This window comes from Clupea harengus, chromosome 26, assembly GCF_900700415.2.
Source record: "Clupea harengus chromosome 26, Ch_v2.0.2, whole genome shotgun sequence".
In the NCBI taxonomy this organism is placed as follows: Eukaryota; Metazoa; Chordata; class Actinopteri; order Clupeiformes; family Clupeidae; genus Clupea; species Clupea harengus.
Window position 1 is genome coordinate 6,686,675 of NC_045177.1, and position 9,832 is coordinate 6,696,506.

Here is a 9,832-nt window from a genome sequence, read left to right on the forward strand (position 1 = left end):
CTCCCTCCTCTCTCTTCTTAAAAGGTGAATCTCTTCATCTCCTTGCTTTTTTTGGGGTAAGTTTTTTTTGTTCCTGATAAAGCACTCTGTATTGACTACTTAGAAAGTGCTGCGGCGTATAAAAAAAAAGTGACAATGTGTCACCTATATATAGCCTTTGGATTGTACTACGGTTTTCAACTCCCTCTCTGGAGTTGTGTCACATGCTGATGTATAAGACAGCTGCCAGTTGAAAAGACACCACTCCCAAACCCCTGAAAGATTCAAATTAAGTGTGGCGTGTCATCAGAGGTTTGATGTATGCTAATAAGAGCGGCAAAGGAGAATGTGCTCACTCTAGGAATTCTGATAGCGAAAAAAAAAAAAGAACCAACCATCAAAACCCGCTACTCCCTGCTACATCAAAAATGGCACCGCGCACCAAGTTTTTTTTTTTCACGACAGCGAGATCTCTCATAGCACGGCGTTTTTACTTGAAGTGAAAAAAAAAAAAAAAACAGTTTGAACTCTTAAAGTGTGGTGTTTTGGAGCAAAGGAAGAGAGAGCGATTAGACGCAGAGAGTAGAGGGGGAAACTGGAACAGCTGTCCACATGTTTTAGGTAAATGACTCGTAGACAGTCAGTGATGTAGGCCCGCTAATGAGCGGAAATGACTGAATAACTGTAATCATAGCAAGGGTCTGGCTCTGCACCCAACATGTTATTTTTTTGGGCCAGTCAAAAGGGAAGCACACATTTTCATTACTTTTCTGAGCATGTTCTTCTAGAATCTTCTTCTAGAGGTCTTCTGCTTCCCACTCGTCAAGTAGCGGTTATATATGACTTCATACGAGACCTCTTGGTCCGTTCAGGTAAGGTGTTTATGGTTCGGAGGACAGATATAATTACTCTGGAGACAGTATCAAACCAACCCAAAGACTTGCAAACAGCTGGAGAACTCTTCCACGATTCCAACCCTGATAAATTGGGTCGTACAGTTGAACCCACTTCCTGAGGCTTTTATGTTCCCTCTTAAGTGACTCCGATTTTTTTTTATGGGTGCAGATAATCAGGAACTAAATGAACTAAACAGATACCTGTTCGTTTGGCTTCTCCCCATGCCGAGCGTGGGAGAGACTCGCTAAGCCCAGTTAGAGACTAGTGCTTTCAACAGGCAGTGTGGGGCACCATGAATAGCTCTTGTGCCAGCACAATAATAGGTCGAAATCTATTCCAGATGTGAACTCCTCATTGGCCAGCATTCTAGGAAGTGCAGTCTATTTTGTGCCACCGAGTTCATCCATCAGATACACGCCTAATGTCTTTTTTTTTTGTGTGTGTCAAAAACAGTTTAGAAAAATGCTCCTCTTTTTTTTGAGTTACTTGGAAAAGCATAATTCAACCGTACAGACCAAAGGACTAAAAAGCGTCTGCTAAATACTATAACTGTGACCATAAAGGAAATGTCTCAGAACTGGTTCACATCTGAGAATAAAAAAGTCTATTTTGTCTGCTGTCTTCAAAGGCTCCTGTGTTTTTTTTAAAGAGAAATGCCTTAATTATGTGATTGCACAAGCAATCGCATATTGTTCTTCGTAAGTTTTATGTACATAATTGCGATCACATATTGTTCTGTCACAGCTGTCCCAACCATGTTATGAATAACCTTGCGCTTTGAAGTGTAATGTTTTTCTATTTCTATTTCTATTTTCTCTTCATCAAGGAACTGTTAATGTAGTTGAACATACAGTGCTGCCAACAATAACCACTTATTCACAATGATCCTGTCCACACTCCACATGTGCCTCTAACTTTACTATCTTAAATGATGCAAACGCAGAGCGTACCAAAACGGTGTGCTTGTCAACACATTCCACACACACAAAACTGTTATTCCAATGTTTGGAAACGCAAGGCTTTTAGCACGTACACATGTAAAGAAAATGCAATGACTGAAAATGACATTTTATCTGATTTTTTTAGCTCTCCACTATTCAGCTATCAGCACAACTCATATGTATAATGTATTACAGTTTATATATGGATTTATCAATATTCTTCACAAGTGGGATAGTAATGCATCACAAACCCGCACCCGAAATGTCTGATTTTGACATTGAACACTGCCATCCAGCACTTACATACCAAAACTGTATTCTGCTCATACCACATGCCTTCCATAGATACTTCTAATATTTCAAAACTTGTGACCTTTACCACACACATCTAAAGTAAGCATACACGCAAACCTACATGATTTATCATAAGACTACAGAATTCAGCCTGAGGGATGTAAGCGTGGTAGACAACCTACATTTTGGGTATGTGAAGGCATGTATTCCACTACAGTGAAAGTGTGCAAAGGTAAGATTATGAACGTCAGGAGTGCAAAGAGGGATAATCTTGAGCCTAAATCAGTTTTGAATTTGCAATGCTGTTCATCAGAGTAATGATAGTCAGTTCACATGTCAACTCAATTAAACTGGCAGACTGTTTCCGTGTCATAATACAGCTGTCATTTTCATCCTTCTCCAGAACACATACCAAAATCTAAAACAATGCACCAAAACCTCAAGCCTTCATAAAATGCATGTATTATTGAACTGCTCTCTCACTATGGACTTCAGTAGACGCTTTTGTCCATAGTGACCTACAAAACAAAACAACAACAATAATAAAAAAAACATCAGCCAAAGCATTATGCATAATACAACAAAATGCTTATAACATTATTAGATATCATAGTAAAATTAACAAAAATAATAACTATTCTCATATAAAAATTGTCAATTGTAACATTAAAATGACAGACGAGCTCTAAAGAAGTGTGTCTTTAAACTCTTTGTAATACTCTTTGAATGAAGGCTACCATGGCTGTCATTTGATCGCGTAACACTAGGTAGGTCATTCTAGCACCAAAGTACTACTCATGAAAAGAGTCTTTATTGCCATCTCTTGCTGTGGAGAGAAGACAAAGACAACAGGCACTCTTCAGAGGAATGCAGTGGCCGAGTTCTTCTGTTAGATGATTCTGTTAGCCCCGTTAGATGATATTCATTTACCAACAAGTGGTAGGAGAGTTTTCGTAGTGTGTTAGCATTCACGTGTTTGCATAGGTTATGGTATGCAATCGGCGTCCGCTGCTGCTGCTGGGGCGGCACAATCACATTCACATTTGCATGCGGAAATGCATCTCCAGTTACAAGAAGTTGCTTTGGCTTAGGAAGCAAATACACCATGCCCTGATCCCTACAAAAATAAACCAACTTCATTAAGAAAAATAAAAAAACCTCCCTCTTAAAATGAGCCTTTGAGCTACCTATATCCTCCATCTATTCCTGTAATGTCACTTTTAGGGAGAAGATCTTATATCCCTCCCCTTGGTGGTGGTAGTATTACAATTCCAAGCATGTCTCAACGTAGGTCTTTTTTGCTCTTGAGAGGTTAGGTTTTACAGCTGACACACCCTCCAGGTCTGTGCAGGAGGAAGCAGAGACACCATCCCTGACGTGAGGGGGGGTGTCTGGGGTGAGGAAGGGTTGGATTACAAAGGCACGTCTCGGGTGACGCTTTTTGGATGGTGCCAACTTGTAGAATAGAACACCGTCTTTCCTGGATCAGGTGTGCTGATGTCTAAACAGCGTTTTCAGGGGTCTGGTTTTGATGGGTAGGGGTTACCTTTGCAGAGTTGAGGATGAGTTTGTGTGTGTGTGTGTCTGTGTGTGTGAGTAGTGAATATATGTGAGTGTGTGTGAATGTATGTGAATGTGTGTGTGTGTCTATGAGTGTATATACATGTGTATTTGTGTATATGTTTGTGAGTGTATATGTGTGTGTGTATGTGAATGTGTGTGTGTGTGTCTGTGAGTGTATATACATGTGTATTTGTGTGTATGTTTGCATGAGTGTATATAGCATGTGTGTGTGTGTGTATATGTGTGTGTGTATATATGTGGATGTGTGTGTGTGTGTGTATGTGTGTGTGTGTGTGTGTGTATCAGAATCAGGTTTTATTGGCCACGTAAGTTTGCACAAGCAAGGAATTTGACTTGGTAAAGTGGCTCTCAGTGTGCTTACACAGAATATACATCACAACACAAAACAATACAAACAGTGCAACGGTCTAAGAAGTCTAAAAAAGTATATACAAGGAGGAATGCCTATGTACAGGAGTTGTGTATATGCATATAAGTGTGTGTGTGTGTGTGTGTGTGTGTGTGTGCGTGTGTGTGTGTGTGTGTGTTTGTGTGTATGTGGTGTGTATATATGTGTGTGTGTGTGTGTGTGTGTGTGTGTGTGTGTATGATAGTCAGAGAGAGAGAAGGGGCTCACGCTGCCCATCCAGATTCCTCCCAATCACTAACCAGTCACTCATCAGCCGGGAGCCTCGCTCATTCTACAGGCTGGCAGCCGGGTTCCCCTGCCTTTGTTGTGAGCCGGAGCCTGGTCAAGAGACTCAACAATAACCATCAATCAGCATCACCGAATAAAGAGCAATTTCCTGTCTTTGTCCCCAGCCTCGGAGATGGCTTGGAGACACAACCATCTCACAAAGCCTCCAAAACAAAAACTAATGGCGCGGTCAAAGTTTTGCTTGTGTGGGGTTTGTTTTCATGGGGTTGTTTTGTGTCTCCCTGGAAATGCATTGTGACAAACATGGGGTTGTTTTGTGTCTCCGTGGAAATGCATTGTGACAAAACCAGGAGCCATCACAGTCACAGTCACTGTGGAAGTGAAGTGGCAAATCAAGGCCCTTAGGTGTGAGCAGAACAGGACTTCCCTCCGCCACACGGGAGATGTGCACCCGCTAGGAGTGCTGACTATGGGGTCAGCAGGCAGAGGAATGACGGAACATTATTGACAGGGATGTCTCCAATCCTCCATCAGTGCTAGCTGAAGGTAGGCTGTCCACCAGGACTCAGAGAGAGAGAGGGAGAAGGGGCTGAGAGAGAGAGAGAGAGAGAGAAGGGGTTGAGAGAGAGAGAGGGAGAAAGGGTTGAGAGAGAGAGAGGGAGAGAAGGGGTTGAGAGAGAGAGAGGGAAAAGGGGTTGAGAGAGAGAGAGGGAAAAGGGGTTGAGAGAGAGAGAGGGAGAAGGGGTTGAGAGAGAGGGAGGGAGAAGGGGTTGAGAGAGAGAGGGAGAAGGGGTTGAGAGAGAGAGGGAGAAGGGGTTGAGAGAGAGGGAGGGAGAAGGGGTTGAGAGAGAGAGGGAGAAGGGGTTGAGAGAGAGAGAGAGAGAAGGGGTTGAGAGAGAGATTGTCCCCTTCCTCCCTTCGGGGCCTTCGTAAGGTAATAAAGAGTTTCCTGTGGTAAGGCCGAGCCCCATTAGTCGCAAAGCCCCCCCCCCCCCCCATCCCTGCTCTGTCTGAGGATGAATCAGTGTATCCCATGAAAGAGCGACTGGGACCAACTGATTCACTTAACTGGTTCATGTGAGCAACTGAAGAGTTCTGATAGCATTCAACAACGTGGTAAGAATTTCCTCCTGGGCACAAACTACATTTACGAGAAGTTCAGACCTGTCGAACGAGTCATGTGCAACAGGCTTATTGTTCTTCAAAGCAAATACGTTCTTTTTAACCTTTATATTGCAGGCAATCTGTCCATTAGGCCTGCTTTGAAGGTAGTTACGGTTTAAGTACATAATGTGAGCTGACAGCTTTGACTAGATATATTTTCAATTCCAATTTCATGAAATGTATGTATTAGTTCTGATGCCACCTTCAGCGACCTTATGTGACAGTTCAAAGAGGAAGGAAATCAACACATGAAACACTTTTGTTTTTAGGCTTTAGCAGTTCTTTTAATTAACTTACTGACGCAGTCATGGTATGATGATATCTCTGATAATGGCATATCTTGATATCTCTATGTAGTCTGTTTTCTTTAAAGCTTAAATCTTTTAAACGTCACCCTTGGACAAATACAGTAGGATGGCTGTCTTTAAAAAGATTTTTTTGTGGTGTCAGAAATGCTAATCACTTATCTCTCATTTATGAATCGATCCTCTATGCAGGTAATTCATAAGAGTATACTGATGTAATGATCGAAACTGACTTAACACAAATGGTGCCTCAGAAAAGGTTCGATTTGTTGATGCTCAAGTACATCAGAGTGAATATAAGACGGGCATCTTCTCCCATTTTCTATGAGAAGAATCTTTTTTTGTGGATAAAGTTAATGAATGAATGAATGAATGAATGAATGAATGTATAGTGACTAGCTCGAACTGTAAAGTCCTGATGCAGTTGATGCCAGTGCAGGACAATCCTGCAGGACGAACCAGTTCACACTGACAAACATTCTTGCAAATGAAGTGAAGTCTGGGTGGCTCAAACTGGTTGGTAAAGACAGAAAAAAAACAACAAACCCAAAGATAAGACATATCTTTAGGCATCAGGTATAACATCAAGCGCCTTTGTACTCTGCACGTGTGACATGACTTGTGACATGATTTGTGACATGCGATGCCGAGGCCGAATAGCATACGTAGATGGAGCCAGCATGGCATGTCATGTGACTTCACTCATGGCTTCACAATGGCTTTAATATGTGACCCATTAGCCTGTTGTGTCGAGACGCACAGGATTTACTGAAGGCTGCCTTGTGACTGACCAGATTGGAAAAAGAGTCGGGTGTTATCTTTGAAACCTAGAGGGTCTCGGCCATTTTATACTGGAGGTTTGTATCAACAAGGGGAAAGTTTTCCTTAGGAACTGGCTTTGTGTGCCTAAAAATACAATAGCTGGAGAGTGTCAGGGACACAAGGCTGTTTCCTGTTCCCACAGAGACAGACAGAGACCACAACTGACACTTTGACAGATCACATCGCAAAATCTTCTGCATGCTTAAGACACATTATAAAAAAAAAGGAGGACTATTCTCTGATTTGACTTTGCTCAAACTAGGACTCATGCTTCTGGCCCCCTCTGAGAAACATCTACAGGCGTAGCAACGCCATCTGACAAGAGTTCACCATCTGACAAAGTGCTTTGCTTTGCTAATGTGTGTAATTAGGGTCTCAGATCCTGCACACAATTCTGCCCATTGACGAGTTCACGGAGTGGAGGAGGTATCAACGCATTCACTCACACTGCTGATGTCACTGCTCCCGTGACCACAATGGCTCAGGTCAAAGTTCGAGCGATGGCCACGTCATCAGCAAGTCGGACCCGGGGGGGCGGGGGGGTTAGGGGTTGGGGGAGATGGAGAGATGCCCATCACACGAGGAGGCAGTGTTTCCAGACGGGGTCCACTGGGGTGGGTTGGGAGGGTGGGAAGGGGGGGGGGGGTGGGCAGTGGTTGGGCTGGCACAGATATCAGAAGGGTCTGCCCGACGCTGCGTGCCTTTGAAGTGCGGAGGGCTGGGCCTGATAAGGCGCCATGTTGTGTGTGAGCATGTTTGAGTCTGTGTGTATATATGTGTGTGTGTGTGTGTGTCTCGACGTGTGTGTGTGAGTGTTTATGTGTGTGTGTGTGTGTGTGTGTGTGCCATATGAGGGGCTCTATATGACTCAGAGCCAGCGCTATGCTGCCTACTGCGTGCCCCAGAAGCTGGGCCTCGAGCAAGGACAACCCCCCCTCCCCTATACCCCAGCAACAGATGCTTACACAGGCCATATGCAGTTTCTTTTATGTTGGAATTTAATTTGTCTGACAGTGTGATGTGTAGTCAGATCACCCACTGTGTCTGCCTATGGAAAGAAATAGCCTTTCAGAGACTTTTGTTTTTTGAGAGAGCACTGTAGTCGGGCCAAAATCTTCTAAATTGGCTAGACAGCATGATAAGATGAGAGAACATCTTTCGTCATTACAGCCGTTTGACACACAATACAATAACGGAGTCCATTATCGTTAGCCTACAATACCCTGCAAGTTAGTATTAGTAGTGTAGTATATCTAACAAGTGTAGAATACAATGTACTTAGAATATACTCTTTCCACTTGTGAGCTGTTTGTATAACCCGGTGGTATGAACAGTAATTTAATCAGATGCGATGAACAAGGTTCTTGTTGACACAATGGCTTTGGCACACTTGTGCTTTACTCAGCAGCAGCAGCAGCATCTAATTCAACCAATAACCTGAGAGCTTTTCAGCTGTGCCGCTATGAGCTAGGAGAAATTGTTTTAAGCCTCAGATATTTGAAAGATATTTTCCTTAAATCTGTGTAGAAAGTAGACAACACACAGAGATATGCACTCACATACACACTTGCGCTCTCTTGCTATCGCTCTCTCTCTCTCTCTCTCTCTCTCTCTCTTTCTCGCTCTCTCTCTTTCTCGCTCTCTCTTCCACCAGGTGAATGTTCTTGTCTGGGTGGTCCTCATTCTAAAGATAAGGCCTGTTAAAACCCAAAAGCACAGGTTTAGAGAATTTTTGTTTGCATTGCGTACGTACGGTACACAGTGCCATTTTGAAAGGTGTGCGCTGAATAGACTGGAAGTTTACATCAGATTAGAGGGGGGCCCTCGACAGACAATGCGCAGACGGGACCGGCGCAACTTCAAAAAACCCACACAAACCCTCCTGCAAACAGGCCCTGTTGTCTCACAAAGCCCGTCAGTATGTCAGGGCGGGATTACCACGCTCTATCCACACCGGGGGGAAGGAAAGAACCGGTCAGGCGTGATGCAGAAGAGGACATTTTTGAAATAAAGAGATAAAAGGAGTTAATCTGAAAATTCCTATCCCAATCCCTCAGAGGTTTTTCCGTTTTCTATGAGAAGAACGCAAAAAAAATTGAAAGTCCTCCATTTCTGTCTTGCTCTCATTTTTTGTTGTTGTGTGTGTGGTTGCTCCAAACAACAATGTATATTCTGAGTGTTTTGTCCTTTGATGTTTGCATTCAGTAACAGACTTAAAGCACAGGAGAAAAAAAAGGAGAGGGTGAGAAGCATGCGGGCGAGAGAGGGAGATTTTGTGGTGCACCTCTCCCCCCCCTTCTGTCTCTCTCGCTCCCTCTCTCTTTCTGGCAAGGCTTCTGACGTCTCCCCAAGCAAAAAGGAGAATTTTGGTTTCGCCCGTTAAGCCGTCCGTCAAGCGCTGCACGTTTTTTCTTTTTTTTTTATTCCCCTCTTCCTCTCTCTCTCTCTCTCTCTCTTTCTTTTTCTCTCTCATTCTCGGCGGTGGCAGAGCTGTTGCGAGGGCCGCTTTTACACGCTTTTCAAACAATAACAGTTCAATACAGCCCCCCGCCCCCCCCCCACTTCCTCTGCCAAGGCCTACACATGCCAGCACATCCTTTAGAAATCCTTGAACTGACAACAAACGCAAAAGCGCTCACCGCTGAGCGAGAGAAAGAGAGCCCTTCCACAGAGCTGTGTAATTAAAGTAGGTCTAATACTCTTATATGCTGGGGCCTAAGACGAGGAACAAAATTCACTGCTTTGCTCTCTCACTTTCTCTTCCTCCCTCACCCTCTCTCGCTCTCTTTCTCCCTCTGCGTTCCCTTTCTCTTTCTCTTCCTCCCTCACCCTCTCTCTCTCACTTTCTCCCTCTGCGTTCCCTTTCTCTTTCTCTTCCTCCCTCACCCTCTCGCTCTCTTTCTCCCTCTGCGTTCCCTTTCTCTTCCTCCCTCACCCTCTCTCTCTCTCTTTCTCCCTCTGCGTTCCCTTTCTCTTTGTCTTTCTACTTCTGACTCTCTCTTTCTGCATGTCGTCTTTTTTTTTCTCTCTTCTTTCTCTGTATGTGAATTCTTGGCTAGGCTTTGGTGCTCTCTCCAGCACTTGCTCTGCTCTGGGAGAAAAAATAACCCTCTACCCCCTTCCAGAAATACAAAAAAAAAAACTGTCTCTGGCACATCCAACAACCTGTCTAATAGTAGCACGCTGGCCAGCCAAGATCTCACTTCATG